General features: G+C 38.6%; 1 protein-coding gene across 15 annotated transcripts in view; it reads right to left on the minus strand.

Annotated features, from left to right (window-relative positions):
• LOC107316667 (uncharacterized) overlaps positions 1-20,170 on the minus strand; it is a 365,025-nt gene that overhangs the window by 69,133 nt on the left and 275,722 nt on the right. For all 15 annotated transcript variants that reach the window (XR_014948026.1, XR_014948025.1, XR_014948029.1 and 12 more), the window contains one exon: positions 18,506-18,623. The gene's annotated coding sequence lies outside the window, so the exon portion shown is untranslated. The remainder of the gene's footprint in view (positions 1-18,505; positions 18,624-20,170) is intronic.

Below are 20,170 nucleotides of genomic sequence, written 5' to 3' on the forward strand. Positions count from 1 at the left end.
TTTATGCCATCTTCAACACAAAGCCTGCTCCCATGCTGGAGTTCACCCAAGACTGCTAGACTCCTCCCAGCCAGGAAGCAGACTCAACCCAAGCCTGGTTGCAGCAAGTAGCATAACATTAATGCTACTTACATTCTCCCATGATGCTGATGGGAAAAGATGAAAAAATGGCATGTCATTAGGACCATCCAGTCATGGAAGAAGTGTGTTTCCTCATTCAGTGTCCCCAGACCCAGACTTATGCTGCTAGCAGAAGTGCAGTGAATGTCAGCTCATAGTGCCTCCAGAAGCCACTTGTAGCAGGGCACAAGCACAACTGCAGAAGCAAAGTAGGAGCCTCTTCCCAGGCTTCCGGCATCTGTATCCCCCTTGCCAGGCCAGATAAAGCTGTGTGCCACTGGGAACACTTTGTGGGTAACTGCTGGGTTTATCAGACTGACAGGACACAAGCAGCATTGCTTTCCAGAGAAAAGATAGCAACTGGAAACCAAGCAGAGTAATACACAGAGCTGTAATGACTGTGCATGCTACACAACATTCATCATGGCTATTGAGGACTGACTGGAACCATAATAAATACACGACTATATGATATATGTCCTCAAAAAGGTCATCCAGAAGCTTATCCTGGGAAGCACCTCCTGGCATGGAGTACAAGACCAGCCAAATTGTTCTAACCCGCCAGTATATTTTTAGAGTTCATTTAAAACATTTTGTCATGTATATTCTCTTTTAAAGAATGATACATGACCACTGACAGTCAGTGCATACTGTTTTCATAGCCCAGCTTTCATAAATATTATGAACAAATACCACAGTGGTATTGTTATAACAAATTACAGTGATGTGTTTCTTGAGAGAGTGCCAATGACTGGTTTATATCCTTTGTGATGTTAGTGTCACAAGAAACGTGGCACAAATCTTTTCCCAAGGCCCAGCAGTATCTTTAGGCCAATAATGCTACTCTTTCTATTTAAAAAGAAAAAAAAAGTGTTTCCTCTGAACATTGATGCCTTTTGAAATTTTATTTTAAGATGGTCAGTGATCTAACAACGCTTAAATCTGAAGTTCTTTTATTGCAATCTGGAAATAATTTTCTTCTGACTCTCACAACATAAAACCAAACATAATAAAATGTATATAAGGCAAGTGAAGTTACACAGAGGTTCTCGAGACTACAAGGTTCTCCTACAGCCACCCAGAATTAAAATAGTGCAATACAGATAGAAAAGGAAGCACTCAGCCCTTCCTATTTACTGGCAGCTTATCTGGGATGGAAAGAACATTCAGAAATGCCGCAGAGAATGCTCACCAAGTTCCTGGCTGCACACAGATGAGTTGGAAGCTGGGGACAAGCTGTGGGCTTTCCCTAGGGGTGTTCTGCTCCCTCCACCAGGCAGTGTTTGGCACAGGACTGGTGCCTGCCCAGCACCCTACAGCCTTCCCAGATGGACTGTTTCCTCCAGGAATGACATGCCAGCAGGCCCCCTTAGAACAGCACAGCTGGATGGATGTGAAATCCATTTTTATAAGATGTGTGTGTGTGTGTGTTGAGGGAAAGAAGTCATATGTTTGCCAGCTGCTCATCTTGAGATGGGCTTGTAGTTGGAGACATTAAAAAAATAGCTTTTTAAAAAAACTTTTCTTTTTCATGATTTTTAATCTAGCCTACTCTGTGAGAACAATAGTTCACTTAACTCCAACTGTGTTCCACCACATTCATTTCAATAACGTTTGGTCTACTGAACATACAGAATTAAGTACCCGCGTGTTCCGAAGTGGCACAGATATTTTGTCTCAGACTCTTAGAAACAAACTTCTGCACCGTATACAAAGAGAAATATGTCAGTTTATACCCACCTGGTCATGGCTAAAATGCCAACATTTGCTAACAGGCATCCTGCACAGTATGGCAAGTGTATTTCATATTATAAACAAGGTAGAACAGAACAAGCTACAATAGCAATTATCTTTGCAACTTTGTTACTCTACCCAAGACCTTAAGCACACTGCCTTAACAATTATAACCTGTCCTAAAGAAATTCTAAATGCTCTGACTCTTCAGCACTGCAAAGAGTTTTAGATTTCACAAGGCTCCTTTTGCTGCACACACAAAGATATTTCTTTCCAAGAAGAAAAAAAAAACAAAACCAACCAACCAAAAAAAAAACAACTTTCCAGAATGATAAGGAGATCAAAAGTGCTGGGAGAAAACAAAAAGTCTTTGCCTTAAAGAAGGAAAAACCCTGAGGGGCCTAGAGTGGCAGTTTCTTAATTTGACAGGCATTTAGAAGGGTAATTGATGGAGCAGTTAACGAGGCTCTTGACCAAAACAGTTCATACACAACAGCAATGTCACATTTACGATAGCAAAAAAATAAAATAAAAAAATCAAGTAAATACATACATGCCATGAAAGTGTTCCATAAAACAGGAGAAAAAACCCAATACATTAATAGACATATGAAAAGTTTCAAGTCTTAAGTGTGATACAGTTCAGATTATTTATACAAATAAACACGCAATGAAGGCATTTTCAAGAACTGTGTTCCTGCTGCCAATAGGCCATGCTACCTTTCCTGCAAACACGATAAAGCAAATTGTCTACAGTTCAGATTCTACAGTGGAAACCAATTGCTTCCCACAGTGGGGCAAGGGAAAACCAGGTCATTTATCAAAAATCACTAATGCCTAAAGCCACGGGTCACTTTTCAACCCAAAGGATAATAGCTTTTCCTTTCAACTACAAATTCCAGTCTAGACGTGCTCTATGATACCTTTTGAAATGCCTTTTTGCCTAAAGTGTGCTTCAGTGTCAGTTACCCTCAGCTGAGGCTTCTTCACATCAATCCGGAGCCACCTGTCTGTCATCAGCACTAGCAAAGCCTGAAATAGGCAAGCAGAGGAGTGCTCCAATTCATGAGTTATTTGAAGGCTGTTTGGTGACAACCATACTGGCAACTTCAGTGTCAACTTGTAAGATGTATAGATGCTTTTAATTCAACATTTCTTTTCCCCTTCTATACCCATTCTGCTCCACACTTATGTAGCATGGTGAGTTGTACACAAACATACAGAAACAAGGTAGCTGCCATCAGGAATCTACAGGCTGGTTCTGTGATTGACATGCAGAAACTGAAGCGTCTCTTGTGAGTCTTAACTGGTTGTTGTACATTGCACATGAACTTTGGGCAGGCCATAATGAAAATTAATCTTAGTACACATGCAGCCCTTGGAGACAGCTTGCTAATTACAAAGCTTATATTTATTACAGGTGCATGGGGCCACTGTTGACATTTAAGCTTTTAATGGCCTGTCTTCAAATACACACAGGAGCACAGCATGACTTGTTTAGCACCATGCAGGTCTCACACCATCAGTAGAGTCAGCAATCAGCCAGCAGCAACAAACCCACTAGCTGTATTTCAATTTCTGATTTGATCTTAACCATTTCTACACAGGGAATCAACAGGAGTGTCACCTACCAAATAATAGCGAAGAAGTAACATCATCTGAAAGTCAAGTAAGGATCTAATGCTTTGCAGAAATGACAAAGGAATACAAGCTCTCTGGGAAGTCAGAGCCACCAAGTCCGAGTAACCTGAATGCAGAGTTACAGGGCAGAGCTGAGGTACCCTGGCAAGACTTTCTCCCCTCTCCTTCAAGGACTCCAGAAGCTGTCAGTTCTGCAATGCATCTGAACACTAGTTTCACAGAAAGATAGCAATTGTTGCTTGGAGCAGAGTCTCCCCAGGCTACAGCCCAGTTAAACTGAATACCTACTAAAAATGTTCTCAGATACCAGCATGCAGTAACTGTAAATATTAATTTATTAATCACTAACTTGGAAAATACGAATAAAGATGAAAGGACTGAAAAGAGTGGCTGAAAATTTTATGACTCAACATGCTGAATTTGATTAGTTATGATGAATAGGGGGTCACATTTTGATCCCTGTAAATAGTTGAGTAATCACTGTAAATCCATGAAAATATCTGCAAGAAGTGAAAGGTTTTAACAGAAACATCAGCCCGCACAGGAAACACATAGTGAGTTATTGCACAGCTGCTCAAAACCGAAACACTCAACCATCTGTGATATTACTAAGCTTTCTCTTTAAGTTTCTGGCATTACTGTCCATTTCTTCTACCCAAAGGTGATCACACAGTATCCCTGCAATAACAACCACCCTTAGTTTAATTTGTCCAGTTTAAATTTACTGTTTTTTTTTTTTTTTTTTCCCCAAATATAATCATGACATTTGCTGATCCAATAACATCTCTGACATACCAGCTAGTTACTGAGACAAAAATGAGGGCATAGCAAGAAGCATATCTACAAAATGGCCTTCAGTGTTTCAATAGTGATATATGCATCAGTGGTAAGAGAAAGGAGACAATCTGTAGATCCACTTCTGTTACAGAAAAATCTGGGCAGACCACTACCCTACAGCCATGACCTATAAACCTGCAGAGTGGGGAAATGATATGGAAGGTCCAGCCCATCCTTACAGTTTGGTGCCCACTGCTCTGCCCCTGCTACCCATCAAGCTGCCTGTGCTTGCCCTTAGACTGGAAAACTCCCTGTGCCCATAAAACTCTCTTTAGAGAGAGAAAACATTTCCTTTCTCAAAGCAGACTTTTTGCCCTTATTTCCCATCTCTCGCCACCTTATCTGCCAGAGGCTCTTCAGGCAGACTTCTCAGTTCAAACATTTTAATTCTTTCTCCGGGAAAGAAACTAACATTTCTCTTCCAGAGCCCCAGTGGTGATTTAACATATTCCCAGAAGTCCACACTTGAGTTCTTCAAACTTAAGCTGCAATGTGACAGCAGTTACAAAGCAAATGCGAGGAGTATTTATCAGTTATTTCTGTATCATTCCTGTATCTGATGAATACTGCTGAGCTGTGCAAGCAACATTATTGAATTGTAGCTACCTGAAGTTAAAAAATATCAGCCAGCAAATGCCAGACATGGACCCACAGGGAGCACCTTCAGCATCTTCCAACTGACAGGCAAAACTCAATTTGGTTTACAGAAGCTCTGAAAGTGATTAGATTCTGAAAGCTTTTTCGTCTGCAAAGACTCTCCTTCCCAATGAAAATCTGAAACATTTTCATTGCTTTCATATCTTGTTAACAGTTTTACATTTTCTGCTTTCAGTAGAAAATAGGTTTTCAACATAAATAAAAAAAATCCAATGTTAGCTATGGAAACACAGACTTATTTTTGTACCAGGTGAGTTTGTCTCTCTCCCTCCTCAATCCCAAAAATCAGAGCATTGCAATTAATTCCTTATGAATTCTGCTTTCTTCACCTGCCTGAAGCACACTAACCAAACTCCTACCAAAAAAGTTCCTCACCATACTAAAAATGTGGGCAACCTATATTTTTCTTCCTGTTTATGAACACTTCAGGAAGACTTTACTCCTTGGCATCCTTAGACAGAGGTAAATAACTGCTTTCCTGAATGGATATTCCTTGAAAACTTATCAGCCAGGAGTCTGGGTTAATTAGAGGACACTGCCCAGAACCAATGCTTGGCAACCTGCATATTAGCCGCTCCTGTAAATGCAAATATAAGCGACTATTATTACCTGTTGGTATGGCAATGTTAGCTGAACTGACATGCTTACATACGCATTGATGAAATTAATGACTGTCAAATTAACCTTCACTTAGTTGTGACACTGATAAAAGGATTTTGTACTCCCTTCCCCAGTAGACGCTTCTGTCACTGTGCCCTCTTGAGCTCAGGATGCCTCTGCAACAACTGCCACAGGTATGCAGGCTTACATAGAAGTGAAAGATTTTTGCAAACAAATCTGATTTTTGTCTTTTTTTCATATAAGTACAAGAAAATCCTATGCTAATATGCATCAGGTGAACAGGCAAAAGCTTTCACAAGGTACCTAAGGTGCAAAGGATGAGACTACAGTCTAATTTGATACCACGACGCAAAAAGGTTATCGAGGAAGTTAAATTCAGACTGCTGCAAAGCTGCTGGGTTGACTCCCCTTTTCCCCCCTCCCCAAAGAAACATATAAATCAGTCTCAAAAAACTTCAAGAGGATTATTCAAAAGCCACTGAGACTACACTAAGCCTGAAGGCTATTGAATACATTGTATCAGAAGCCTAGGTGACCTGTGTGGCACAGACCAAAATGGAGGGTGCAGTAGGAAAGCAACTGCAGCTTTCAATGTCAGTAGAACTGCATTTAAAAAATTGAACACCTTGCTGAAATTAAGACAGAGAAGCCCACAAAATAAAGCACATCAAGTGTAAACATAATAAAGAATTTTAAAAAAGAATTTTATGAGAACCTTTAAAAGAATGTCTAAATAAATACTAAAACATTCTTTGAACACATGAAAAGCAGGAAACTCTCCTGTGAACAGTGGGACCACCTGAGGACAATAAAGGCTAAAAAAGCAAACTCACAGATGACAATGCACCCATTCCATAATGGGCTGCATCAGTCTTACAATTACCAGCAGATGAGCCACTACTCCTAGAACTCAAAAACAGTTGCTTTTCTGTTTTTGATGTGTATAACAAGTCCAAATGATTCATGAGTGAATATCCAAATCAATGTGTATGATCCCATAGTAACACTTGCAGAGAAAAAATAAACCGTGTAGACCTCTTGTAGATTTATTTCTTGATACCAAATACCTCTGTTTTTAATAAAGGGGCCAGAAACTTATGTGGAAAACATGTTCTGAAAACTATACTAGTATTGATCAGCCAAAATGTTGCAGAAGTCAGTAGCCTAGTGAGACCTATTTTAAGAGCAATAAACAAAAATATACAGGAAAAGGTAGCTAATAGCAGTGAAAATGAGAAAGTTGACTCCTCTGCAGACTAATTTCAACAAAATCTGAACAACAGGAGTGCAAAACAGAAGAAAGGAATATTGAAAAGACGAGTACTCACTCCCATAGGGAATATAAATGATTACACATTAACAGAGTCACTTGGATTTGGTCATTGGTACAAGAAATAGTACAAAAAGCAACAGCACCCTCACTGTCCTTCACCATCAGGGGAAATGCAAACAGATTCCTTGGTATAAAAGTACCAGACTCCCATCTGGAATACCCTGTATTTCCTCTCTCCTCAAAGTCTGATGAAAGGTGATAACAGTTACTACAAATCATCAGCACAACCTCACTTATTTGTTCAATGCAAATTCTGAGCAAAAAAGATGTTGACAACAGCATCCCAACCATCCCTTTTTGTGATTTGTTGGTGCTACAGAACATACGATCATCAGAGAGTTTTACAGCCATTGCAATAGTGTTTTCTATTTATAACTAGAGGAATGTGAATTTACAGTCTGTGAAAGGCTTTAGAGTTCTGACTGACAGCTTGGGAGTCTTTTATTTCATAAACGCTACATGATTTAGTAAGCAAGAAATCAGGAAGCCAATGCTAAGAAATGAACCTCCAGAAAGTATTTTTCAATCTGAAGACAGCCATGCTAATAAGCATGAGGTTGTCCTCATCATGTTGCTTCATACAGATGTGCACATGTGGCTGTACACAAACACATCAAGCAGCAGGGTTTATACAGACTTGTAAGAGGGAGAAACAGAACAGCATGTTAAGACAGCTGAATCAGAAACCTACCAGAAGAAATAAGTGGCTTTTCAAAGGCTGTATGATGCATACTTGGTAATTACTAAGGACCATGTACTACAGACTAACACAGTGATGTTCAGTGCAGCTTTGTAATAAAAACAACACACCAAAAACAACAACAAAAAAACAAAACTTGCAAGGTATTCAGTTAAACACAAAAATGAATGAAAAAAAAAAAAAAGAAATTACCAGTTTGGAACTTTCAGGAGATTCTGTGTTAGTTTGGCCTTGCTCCCTTTGAAGACAATGATTGTTTTTTCCTTGATATTTTAATGGGTCAAGAACTGAAAAATGTGAAATAATTCCAGAAGCTCTGCCATGAAGGTACTCAGCTTCACTCTTTATAGAGTGAAGCTCTAAAGTTGCGCTTTTATATGGATACCTGGACACTCTGGGAAGATGAAGCATTTTCTTCAGCTGGCTCTATTAGCCCAATAGGTCTACAAGTTCAGTTATAATTTTAAATATTTTGTTGAATTAACTTCATTCAACCCATCACTAAATCCTCGTATCTTTCTAAGTGCACAAGTTGTTGATAGAATTGTTCAGCTTCAAAAGCTATTAATGAACATTACGGCAATGCTGAAATTTATACTGGACAGACTTTCCCAAATTCTTCACAACTATTAATAGTTTTAATCTAGAACACACCTTTGAATCCTTGCTCCTACACCACACTTTTACACATGACTGAGATGAAATAGAGGCCATGCACAGTAGTAGCAGATTCCACCCACCTATTTCTGCTGTCATTCTGACAGACATATAAAACATCACTCAGTTCAAACAATAAAAGAACCTGCTAAGCACTTGTATGCATGTACCCACACATACACAGGTATTTCACGTTTTATGTTACTAATCAACTACACAGCAAAACCCTAAATAATAAATAAGAAATAAAGCATACTATAGTTGGTAACCTGAAATCACATACAGTGATGTCTCAGTCTGTGATTTGGTCTCACATTAATCACTGCAATGGAGAATATAGTGCTAGGTCTTAGAAAGCACAAATAAATCCAGGGGTCAGAAACTGCTAAACATTAATAGGTTGCATTATTAGAACTAGATTAATATAACTACTTAAGAAATAGCTGGAAAAGTTCAGTAATTAGTGCTGACAGATATAACTTGTCCTTGAATTTGAATAAACAAACCTTATTATTTCCTTAGAACATGAATGTTCACCTCTACTCATAATCAATGAAAAATGTTACTGCTTCCTCACCTATAACATTTCACCTTTAACTGAAGGAGTCAGTAACTGCAAGGAAAAAAAATTTAAGAGCATCATACTTGTTTTCCCAAAGGACACTGCTATGACTGGGAAAGGAAAAACAACTTCAAGCATTTTCCAAAATAGCAAATAAAAATTACATCTGTCAGCAGTGGGAATAGAACTTTGTTACCTCTTAGGCACAGCTTCCTTTTGATATTATTTAAATGGAAGGACTTGTTTTCTCAGTAGCTGTTTAGAAATGTCATCTAGAAGTTTCAGAAAGATAACCCCTAAAGGTATTACATCCCACACCTTAAAAAGAAATGTTTTAAAAATCATCCCTGATCTACGCTTCTCCCTCCGGGCACACCGCACACCAGACTAACATCTGCACATCTGTTCATACCTGAGTGTCTCTCAAATGAAAGAATACAGAAAACAAACTACTGTCTAAATCAACAAGATATTGTGTTACACTCTGTGGTTCTCATTAACTCCTCAAAGCAATCACAAACCCTTGGAAATGAAATCCTATCATTAATTACAGGCATTTGTCTCTCTTATGTAAAATTACAATTCAACTCTTCAACATGATGGTGTGGTACCAAAACCTGGAAATGTATTCAGTCTGGTTTGTGCAAACCTGGTCTGGAAAAATGTGCAATTAAGTGATGTTCAAAATGGATGCTGCTTCCCAGTCAGTATATGCAACCCATGCTGCTGTCCATTCTGTCTCTGAACTTCTGTTTGCTGTGCAAACTTCCATCATCTACCAGGATTAAGACGCAACGCATGCATTCTTCAGGCTGTTGTAATGTAGATATGTTCACCACCAAAATATAACAAAAGTAGAGGAAGAGAAGCTCTAAAAAGTCGGAATAAATGAAATCATTAAATGGATAATAAAACTTGGAGTCGTTCATGCTAAACCTACCCACACACAACTGTGGGTCATTATTCCCAACTCACTGTGAACTATATAGTCTTCTCTTGCCTTTTAAGCATCACTTGAAATTGGGAGATGCAGAGTCTTTTATGATCTCTCAAAAACCTGTCTGGAAGCAAAAGTCTGATCAAAGAGCTGTCTGAATATTCCTGCACAGTTCTAACTGCAAAACAATGGTTTTGCACCTATCCTTAATACTACTCAGATGGCATAAGCAAGATGGGCTTCTGCAACTACTCAAAAGAAATAAATAACAATAAGAAAACCTATTAGAAGATACTGTGATAATTCTGGTTGGAAGTCAAAGGACACAAAGAGAACCCACCATGATTAAAAAATGAATTGTTCATCTGTTATCCCTGGAAAAAAAAAAAAAAGAAAAAGGTACTGAAATACTTCAGTTTGAAAATTAGCTGATTTCAAAGCACACGCTGTGGTATTTTTTGAATTGGATCCTCAGCAAAACAAATGCTAAGGTTTAAGCTATCACCATGAATTTTTGTCATAAATTTAGTTTTCAATTTCTCTCATCCCAGCTCTACAAACAGTTACAAGGTATAACCACACCAACCCTGTGGCAAAAAGGACTTGCATGAGATGGCAATGGAACAGATACATGATGTATTTGAAGTGAGAAATAGTTCTGAATATGCCACGCAAAACACACCTGGAGTTAACGCTGCCTTTCTCACTCATGCTAATTGGAATGTTCTTTAACTCTGCTTTCACTGCTTAATTCCTATCATTTCTTGGGACTGTCCACTAAAAACAATTGTGCCAAGTTTTTCTGTTTGATGATATCTAGTTCCAGAAATGGCTCATAAAACCAAGTTCTTAACACATTACAATTGAGATTAATTCTTTTCAGTCCCCACTACAGGAGTCATTACCACTTGTTCGTGCAGGTTAAAGCAGTTTCTGACACACCCCTCCTTCCACTGACATGTTATATAAGATGGCACTTGTAGTCCTGCACATGTTCAGCACGCTCCTGGCAGCTGAAGATGAGCGCCCCAGACAACCAGGAGCACTTCCTAGCATGCCATGAATACTTCTACACTTTGCTTGTGGTTCCCTCAGTAGTTTGAATACTGATTTAAGACACACGTCACCTGCAAGTGTATGAATGGGGAAATGACATGGATCATCAAGGTGGCAACTAACAAATGGGAGAGGAAGTGCCTTCTCCATTTAATCAAATGTGTAAGTTTAACAGTCAACACTACATAAAGCATCCAAAAAAAAAAATAAAAATCACTTGAACTTCAACTTCCTTTCAGCACACTTAATGGTACTGTTTACAGTATTTTACTATTTTACCCAGTTTTAATACAATAAACATGTTCAGCTACTGTCATAGCTGCTGTGCTCAGTGTCTAACCCTGTGACATGCGACTGCTGCCAGCTGAACGCAGCTCCAGGAGCTTAAATCTCAACAATGAACACGCCTGAATGTTTCCCCTCTCAGTACTGCAAATGCTTGCAATAAATTACTTACAAAACAGAGGCCTGATTCACCACTGCATTACTCCACTTGTACACAGCTACTTTAAAAGAGTTGTAGGAGAGCGGAAGAGAAGCAGGGAGGGGTGAAGCTAGCCCTGCGTGCAGATAATTAACCATCCTTTTCATTGAACCATAATATACTTTCTCCATAAACTGGCAACAGAACCAATCAGCGTACACATTTCATTTCAAATACAAAGTAATTTTAGAAGCCAGCATTATTGTACCATTTGAAATATTCTCTGTTCTCATCAAATGATTCCCCTTATAATTGATGTCATAAAGAATATCTGTGTTAAGCTGTCTTCATTTCCACAGTTTTCAATCCTTATGATGATCAATTATTTATATACAGACGAGATGAAAGGCAAGATTGTAATGACTCCAAGAGATTTAAGAGTGATATAATAAATCTTGAAAGCAGAACTCAAGTGGGTGATGGTAACAAAAGCCAGTACTGGACAACCATATCTGACTATTTTTAGAAATCCCTTCTCTCCCCTCCCATAAAAAGATCACTAAAGCAGTATGGCTCACTGCAGTCCCTCTCCTTTTGTTCCAACAACAAACATTCCACTTCTCCGTTCTACCCTGCCCCTCTTACTCCTTCTAGTTAGTTCTTCCTCACCAAGTAAAAGCAGTCGAGGGCTATCCTTGTTAGCCCAGACCTTTTGGTTGCCAGGATGACCTCACTGAGGGGCCAGGGAAATTCTCTGGTCTAATGATTTAGAAGGCCTCCCTGGACGAAGCACATCAGCCCACCTTTATTTCACTAATGTGACTCAGAGCTTCAAAGTTTATTTGTATCTGAACTCTTCATAAACATCTGCTTGGCTTTGGATCAAGGCCGCAATAAGCCTGAGCACTGTCACCAGCCAGTATTCATGTCACATTTAATTCAAAAAGATGATATACATCTTCATATGACTTCCATCAGACTTTAAAAGGAAATCTGGCAAAAATACCAATAGCTTATGTAAATCAAACATTTGAACTCATGCTTCCATCTGCCTTTTCTCCACAATTTTCTGAGTCGAAGCTTCAGCAGCTCAGAGTCACCAGCCTACTTTTCTGCCATCACACATCAGGTCTATCTCAGCACATAAGTTACAGCCTACTTCAACAAGTGGAGCTTCTGGCTACATTTAGGGACATTCTGTCCACTAAGTGTCCAAACAAACTATTCTAAAGGACAGCCTTTTCATTTCTCACAGAACAGAACCAAGGCAGTGTTCTAATGTTGCATGCCTTCTTCGCACTTTCAGTGTAACAAAACACTGTCAGTCACAAATTACAGCATTACTCTTTTTTTCTTTTAGTTTTTCAAGTCTTTTTTTTTTTTTTTTTTAAACATGTACCATATATAAATATACATAACACAAATGTGCACTGCAACACTAGCTCATAATTCAGGCAACTACTTTTGTAAAGAACCTCATTCAACGTAAAGCAAATCTGAAAGTGAACCCAAGCTCACGTGAAAGGTGTCCTGCTGGGACAATGAAAAGAAAGGAGCTCCAAATTATTTATCATTTTTCAGAATTAAAGCCAAAAATCTATGTAGTTGAACAGAGGGCAAATACCAAAGCCTGTAAGTAATACAAGACTTCTCAATAGTGTTTTATTTCAACAGGCCCTTCAGAATTTATTACTTATATTAGAAGATATACAGTAGGCATACCTCGTAACACAGTCTTACATTTTCAGTTAGTACAAATAATAAATATGTTTCCTACAGTAGCAGACAAATGATGTGATGGAAATATGGCATGTTCTAGGAACTAACTCTGCAGAAAAAGAAAGAAACAAACAGCAGATTTCCTCAATTAAGAGGAAAACACAGTCCTAATTGACTTGTGTAACAATAAATGTGGCCATGCTTACAATTAGCACCAAAGCATTTTGCCAATTCATTTCTCTTTCTCTCTTTTGGGATTTCCCCTTTTCATAACAAACATGCAAGAAACAGTAACTCTTGTAAATGTCTGCAAGGAGTTAATTCCAAATGATGAAGCAATCCAGCCCAGAAAGCAGCAAAGATTGAGCTTATGTCAACAGGTACAATTTACAGTCTCACAAAAAGAAATGTTTAACAGTCAACTATTTAGTTGCAATAAATTAGACTTTCACTATGTTCTTCTTATCACAGAGATCTATAGATGAAAAGCAGTATATAGTAGCTAATTATTAATTTTATTTATTACCGCAGGCAGGATTTTCTAGTAGCATTCTGTTCCTTAATGTGAAACTAGGGATCAGAACTTTATGATGACCTGAAGCTGGTTTCTTAACAGTTTCGATTTCCTGCTCTTCATAGTCACCATAAATCTTGTTTTCCTCCTCAAAGCTTCAGATGTTTCTAACTTCTTATCTATCAGCCTCTAAAGTGCTTCCAGACTCCCACAAACGTTTTAGCTGACTCCAAAGGCTTGTCTGCCACTCTTCTAAGTGTCAGGCCGTATATCTGTTTTGGGGGGAGTTCCTCATTGAAAATGGCATACTATGCAAAACACATATACACAGGGAGGACCCAGAGGCACCCCAGTCTCACTTATATTTCAAGTCCGAACCCATGCTGTCATCCAAACTTGCCTAGCATGCAAAATGCCTTAACAAGCCTATGCTCCAGCTCACCAAGTTGAAGGTAGCAGCACTACAGCAATTCCTCTGTGATTGCAGTTCCAAGGATGAGCGAGGCCGTGGCCCTGGTTCTATCCTATAATGCTTTGTGGAGGCATTACACGACAGATCTCAACATGAATACATGAACCTCACATCACAGACCACAACGAGATTCATTCTGCCAGGCATTGGTGAGTCCCCAGCCTTAACTTGAAACTGGCTCTTAAATTATTAAACTATTATTATAGATCATTATTTGTTTAAATTAACTTTAAACAAAAACATTGATGTATTAGAGGATATTTGGGACTAAACAATAAGAAGCATAACATAGGACCACGGAATAAGAAATTCTGTGAGACACACTGAATCCTCACATGAAAAACAGTCTGAGATGCCTTTCATTATTTTGGTCTGCACATCTTAAAGAATGCAAAGTGAATACACAAAAGGCTTCTCTCCTCAGAAGAGCATCATCCTTTCACGTGTGATGGTACGTTTGATTACAGTCCAGCAACATAAGGGATAAAGTGGCCTGTCCATACTGGATGAAATGTGAAATGACAAGGGACTCGATACGTTTTGTGAAGGTGCCTTTATGTTCTATTATACTAGTTTTTAAGCTGTTTGCATGTGAATGCATTTGCATGTTCAGTATTTGGGTCATGCAGTTTTGGTCACACGTGGTGGGTTTTATAGTACTTCATACATTCCTCTATAAATAGGTGCTGAGAATATCCTGCCCCATCTCAGCATCTGACTCCTAGATGTAACATTCACAGATGGAACTCCCCTGAGTCGAGCAGAGCTGAATGTTTACAGATGTGCTTGCCAGATCTAACTTTTGTGCTAGAAAATCTTGCCAAATCATGATTCTTTTACTAAAACGAGGAAGAGTTCATAAAATGGGAATCCATGTTTGATGGGAAACATGTTGCTGAGGAATACCATCACATTGTGAAACAGGAAAAAAAGTAAAGAACAATTCTACTATGTCAGTAAAGGCCATTTTTCTGTTATTTTGTAGAGGCAAGCTTATCAGCAGCAACCATGGTTATTTAGCTTTTCCCATAACTAGGCTACTATTGACTAGCAGGACACTTCACAAGGTGAGAAAAATAACTTATTGACTACTGGATGCTCTTGCTTTTGGTTTTAAGTCCTTGCTCATTTCTACCCTATCACACTTGCCTGAAGCTGGCAGGATTCCTTTCTCTTTTTCCCTCTGCTCAGTTAGCAACCCCCGGCAATGGGAGGCTGCTGAGAAGCCCAGGAGTCAAACAGCATTCTCTGGATTCCTTCTCTCCCCAAACACCCCAATGTGGCTCTCTTTGCTATTAATACAATTGGTAGCAATGACAGTTATAAGATTATCCTTCCAATTGTTTTCCCAGACAAATGTTGCCTTGTTATATTGGGATGCCTGTTGCTCCTTTTCCTAATGGACATTTTTCAAAAGCAAGACCTGCCTAGAGTCAGCAAAGGGCAGGCAGTTTTGGATTTGTTCTCAGGACCCCTCAAAACTGAGGAGGATTCTCACTGTGTGCTGCTCACTCCTTCCCCCTCTCAGCTCTTCTGTGCCTCAACATTTTCATCTACTTTGCCAAGTCCCTCAAACATCTGCTTCCTCCACCCGTGCTCTAGTGTTCAGGAATGTCTTTGGCAAGAGTCTGTGGACAGAATGGCTTTCCCCACCTAAAACCTGTTCTCCTCTCTTGGTCTTCTCCCAGCAGAAATGAAGTTTATTGACTGTAAACCTTAGTGACCACAACTCAGATCCTTGCCTGTCTCTACTACTCTTTCCACTGCACAAGACTGCATCAATTTCGCAGAAGAGGCTTGATAGGACATGACTTGATCTTCCTCTTATCTGTTCACTACTTTGCTTTCAATGATTGTTCCCCAGGTCTCCTCCATTTAGTGCCTATAGAAGACAAGTTATCCTCCAGGCACCCCATGACCTCCTCCTATTCCTTCTCCTGAGATTTCCCAAAAGTCCCTGCCCTTCCCCTTCCCCCCCTCTCTCCTCCATAAACTTTTCTAAGGAAAATACAGATAAATCTTCATCCTAAAAACAACAATAATAAAAAAAAATCCAATAACACCTCACTCAACCAAACAAGCCCCACAAAACAAAATGGAGAACCACCTCAGAACAATATCAAGTTTCAATTTTTGTATCAATACAATATACAGTAACACCACAGTTAACTTTTCCTTTCATCTCTAAGCTCATTCCGTAGTATTAACACCACTACATAGTTTTTTTGATACCACTTCCATGAAAGATCCTTTCCAATCTCGTCTTCCTCTTCACATTCAATGAAGATGCAGTCATTAGCACTTCAAATGATTATTTCCTAGACATATCTCACATTCACTCCATTTTCATTCTATGTATTATTCTTAAGCACTTCACAGCATATGTTCAAACACTTACTGTCTCACACTCTCATTAGTACTGCCTCAGCTCAATCACCTCATTTCTTTAACTGATCCTCGTGACAGATGCTCAGATTCTTTTTTCTAGTCTTCTGTGGGACATCTCTGTGCCATAACTAGATTACATTTTCTGTAACTTATGTAACTAAAGTAGCTTTCTGTTGCAGTAAGATGAAGTTACAAAGACCCCCTTTTACAGCTTTGGCTCAGAAGCTTCTCCCTACATACGCCTTAAGTTCCTCCTCCTTCTTTTCAGTTTTTCTGATAGAATCAACATACTACTTTCTTGGTTTCTAAGAGACTTAGAAATGTCAGGATTAAAACAGCCATGAGAAACCAGACCAAAAGTTTTCACCTTGCTTCTTGCCCCCTACACACAGCGAAACTCGAATGAGGGGCAGGAAGGGGTAAATTGTCCAGGAGACCAAGGCAGCTGGTCTCATCAGACAACCGCACCCAGCTGTTTTATATATGGGACAGGAAGAGGAAATTAGAAGCTGGAGTTGGAGAACAGTTCTCTGTTCAGAAGCTTAATGCAAAAAGACTGTTGTACTAAAGGCTGTACCTTGTTTTTACTACATTAAGATTTGAACAAATAGGGAGCAATACTTCTGTTGCAGACAAGAAAGTGAAGAAGTGTTTTTATTTATTTTCTGTGACTTGTTTCTTTTTTCATTTCACTATGATGCTTTTACTTTGAATACATTGTACCAGAACATCAAAAATTGAAAGTGATTCTGTTGGATTTACCTTTGTAGTTCTTTTGATCAATGCTTATCAGTTTTCCTTCAAGAAGTCAACCATTGTAAAGTACAAGTTGCATGAATAGATACCTCCTATAAGCCCAGTGCAAACCCGAGTCTTGAGTCAATGCCAACTTAAATAATTCTTCCAACCTAAACCTCACCCACAGGATGGTGTAGCTTGCTATGCCTTCAAAAACACTCGCACTGAACACTGAAGGTGTATCAGTTAACTAGTAAGTACTACCAAAAAAATTGCTGAAACAAGCGTTGATTTCTCCCTAAGCTTGTCAAACGTATGGGGAAAATATTATAACTAGACTCAACTTCTTAGCTCAGATGGTATCAGAAGTGGCAGTAAGAAAAACAATCCTGCCTTTTACTCTCTGTATGATGCTTCCATTTCCCTATTACAGAAGTAACTTCTTTCTTCTAATACCTAAGCAAATTTACTGGTTTACAGCAAGAAGCCCTGCTCACAAAAGGATTGGAACACCAAGTCACTACTGCAAGGACAACAGGTAGCTAATACAGTTGCCTTTAACGAGTTTCAGATCACCCAAAAAAGACAGCAGTTGCAATTGGTAATAAAGAAGGAGTAGCTTACCTTTTTCAGCAAAACTGCTATAAAATGAAGCAACCTCATTTCTAAACGTCATTACGTTCTATAACTTCATTCTTATTTTTTCCTTTCATTAACAAAGAGACCATGCTATGTTTTATATAAATCGATAATGACTAATGGAATCATACTTTACACACTTGAAATCAGAACTAAGTCAAAAATGGATATGGAACTTAGAACAACGTATTTAGAAATTTACAATTACCACACTAAAAAAATTACAGCAATATAATAAAAAAGGAACATAATGTCTGCAGATCTATTTCACGGACTCACAGTTTCCCTTTTTATCATAAAATATAAGAATATAACTTTAAAAAATGCATTTGAGAAGTTCAACTTCTAACATTTATTTACTGAACTCATGGAAAATGCATCTACTGTAAAATTAGATTTAATTACAAGAGCATTTGGCATGTATGAGACGGACATCAATAGTTTTACTTCATCCTCTTGATCACTGCCTGTTTGGTGGGTGTAAATTGCTGTATTTTTTCTTTGAGTTTTGTCATACCTGAAGTTCAGAATGGTGCAATTTTTTATTTTTTTTTTAAATTGCTCTTGATACATCTCATTTATTTTTGTAGTGGATGTTATCAGAACATATTTCATTCCACAACATTCATAGTAAGGAGTTTCCTTCATCTGCACATGCCATCTATAGCGGTGATGCTTCTTTCCAGCTAGTACAAGCAACTGAACAAGAGGCACTGTGTGATGCAGCTGTCTAGAGAAGTCCTTTGTTGCACATACCTCAAAGCAGTTTCACACCAGCTCAATTGTGACGGAGCTCCATGTTCTACAGGAAGACTTTGGCAGGCAGTAGATTCCCAGATTTCATCTCCAGTAGTCTCAAAATAAAAGTTCTGTGCTAGAAATGAAAACAGTTATTTTACTGTCAGTGCTGTATATTGTCATTTTGTCTATTTTTGATGGTATATTTTTCTTTTCCTCTGCATCACCCCAATGCCAATCAAACTCATTATTTCCAAGTGTTTAGCATCCCCAGAATATGAACAGAGTACGTGAGCTGCACATGAGGATTTCTTCATGTAGACAGGGATTTGCTTCTGTAAGCTGCCTTGCTATGCTGTTAATTGAATTACCTGCTTTAAGAAGGACTCCATACACAGGATGAAAACCTGAACCAATCTGCTTAAAAATGTCTTTAAGGACCACCTAGTGGACAAACTTCATACAGCAGCTTTATGTGATAGAATCTCTGCAATACACACACCTCTCTTTTGGGAAAAAAAGAAAACAAACAAACCCATGCTGCATCTGTGTGGGAATGCAAAAGAGAGGTCAAGAAATGCACTCAGATCCTTGCTATAAACTGTTAGATAACGTTCTCTTTCTCTTGGCAAATGTCAGTGCAGAAATACAATTTATTTGCCCAAGTGGAAATATTATTAAAAAAAATATACTGATTTTGTTGCTTTTGTCTTATATGGAGATGGACTGGAAGAGAAGGATGTCAACAATTGCTTCTACCAGATACGTGTAAAAATTTGTGAAATATCTGCTTAGTTCTAGCAGAACTACATTCCAAGCAACCCAGGGCTGTATCTTCAGTCTCCCATCCACAGTGAATTGTAAAACAGAAGCAAGCAGCATCTATATTAAAAACTAATGATGTAAAAAATATCTTCAGTAATAATAATCTAAAATGCTAGTAACCTCAGACATGCTGCCTTCCTCCATTATGGAAATTTAAAAATGTATTTTCTCAATTCAACAGCTTCCCCACAGTTAGCAATACATATTCACCCTATTACATAAAGCATAGCTGGCCGTGTGAAGTGCAAAGCTATTGCCTATGTTATAAAGAATAAAGATGTATTTGTTTGCCTTTATAGAAAGATTTCCTCAATTTATCTTCATTCAGATTTGTTAAATATTCATGTGTTCACTGCAGAAACTTGCATTTTTCCTTATTCTGCACTCAGACAAAGTGTTAATAAGTGGCCTCAACTATATTCTGCATTTTTCTGTCATTTGCTTGTTTCTAAATATATCACGAAGCTCCCGCATGCAGCCTGATGGAAGAATTTTTTCCTCTTGTCCTTTCTGCCACTGGCACAAAGCAGCACATTTTGTAAAATACTAAAAATGAGTTTGATGCTTTGCGTCACTTACTCTGCTGCCTTGCAGAGACTCAAACAAGGGCATTACCGTGGGGCAGAAATGCAAATGATTTTTACATAGCATTCTCTACCACACTGAAGTGGTTACATTTCTCACTTTTGAAGGATTCCTTCCTATAACCAGGACTGCCTCTATACCACATATATGGACCATTGCCGACTAATTCAGGAAAAAATGTTTGTGCACTGAGTAATACACTTTAATGGAAATTCACACACATCAAGTTATTTCTGTGGAACATTCCATTGCTGAAGAAGCAGATGACAGAAA

Source organism: Coturnix japonica, chromosome 7 (assembly GCF_054131305.1).
Source record: "Coturnix japonica strain WE chromosome 7, WE-NBRP24, whole genome shotgun sequence".
Lineage (NCBI taxonomy): Eukaryota > Metazoa > Chordata > Aves > Galliformes > Phasianidae > Coturnix > Coturnix japonica.